Source organism: Panthera leo, chromosome C1 (assembly GCF_018350215.1).
Source record: "Panthera leo isolate Ple1 chromosome C1, P.leo_Ple1_pat1.1, whole genome shotgun sequence".
Classification (NCBI taxonomy): domain Eukaryota; kingdom Metazoa; phylum Chordata; class Mammalia; order Carnivora; family Felidae; genus Panthera; species Panthera leo.
This window is the reverse complement of record NC_056686.1, coordinates 58,043,758-58,045,032: the sequence shown is the minus strand read 5'-3', so window position 1 is coordinate 58,045,032 and position 1,275 is coordinate 58,043,758. Positions and strand designations below refer to the sequence as shown.

General features: G+C 42.3%; 1 non-coding gene across 1 annotated transcript; it reads left to right on the top strand.

Moving 5' to 3' along the window:
* Positions 1-383: 383 nt before the first annotated feature.
* Positions 384-490, top strand: LOC122228960. Its single transcript, XR_006206842.1, has one exon. It is a non-coding gene; the product is annotated as a U6 spliceosomal RNA (small nuclear RNA).
* The last annotated feature ends 785 nt before the right edge of the window (positions 491-1,275 follow it).

Here is a 1,275-nt window from a genome sequence, read left to right as displayed (position 1 = left end):
AACAGGAAACAAAATTTTACTACTTTAAGAGTAAATTCAGGGACACCTGGGTGGCTCAGTCGGTTAAGTGGCCGGCTCTTGGTTTCAGCTCAGGTCATGATCTCACAGTTCATGAGTTCAAGCCCTGCATCAGGCTCTGTGCTGACAATGCAGAGTCTGGTTGGGATTCTCTCCTCTCCCTCTCTTTAAGTCCTCACCCCCACCCCATTCACTCTCTCTTAAAATAAATAAACTTTTTTTTAAAATATAGTTTAAAAAAAAAAGAGTAAATTCAGCCATTCCAGGTTAAATTCTACCAATTTAGAATTTGTCATCTCTGCTTTTCTCAGAGGAATAGCATATAAGTTCCCAAAGAAGGGTCATCATAAGAAGCGGGAGTAGGAATGCTTGTTTCGGCAGCACGTATACTAAAACTGGAACCATACAGAGAAGACTCGCCTGGCCCCTGCCCAAAGATGACACACAAATGCATGAGGCCTTCCATATTTTTATCCTGTTATATGCCCTGTGTCTGTTTTCCAATAAAAATAAATAAATAAATAAATAAATAAATAAATAAGAAAGAAAAGAAACTGAAGGAAAAATAAAAAGAAGCAAGGGTGGGAAGTAGGAGCTCAGAGGTGAAGGGAAGGTAGCTGATTCTCCCCTATAGATCCTGGGTCCTACACTCTGCTGCCATCTAGTGAGATTCCAGTCCCAGTCAATGCTCAGATGTGTCTTCAGTCCACACTGGCATTCGCTGAGGTAGCCAACTTCCCACCTGGTCTTTGATTTTATGGTCCACACTTCTTTCCTCTGTAGTGTCCCTCATCAAGGATATGAGACTTTCTCAGATCTATCAAGTCTCTCTCTCTCTCTCTCTCTCTCTCCCTCTCACAGCTAACAGCTGTCCTCCTTAAGAATATGGAGAAAAATTAGCACACTATGCCACCCCAGTACCACTAGAGTTCCGTTAAACCCTCTGCCCCTAACTCTATTTTATGGCATTCCTGACATGGTGGCATGGGGACTCCATGATACTGAGAAGTGGCCTTCTTGTGTGACTCCAGGCAGGAAGTGAGAGAGGAAACAGACACTCATACTTCCTGGGGAGTCCATCCTCCCTCCTTCTCAGAGACCTTTTCAGAGACCTTCACACCCGTTCAGCATTACCATTATCTCCTCAACTCATCTCCTTTTTCTAGCCCACAGAAGGTTCATCATTCCTGTTTTGACTGGGTTTATTTTTGTTTGTGCAGGATTTATGTTTTACAACTTTAATAAAATATTTTAAAT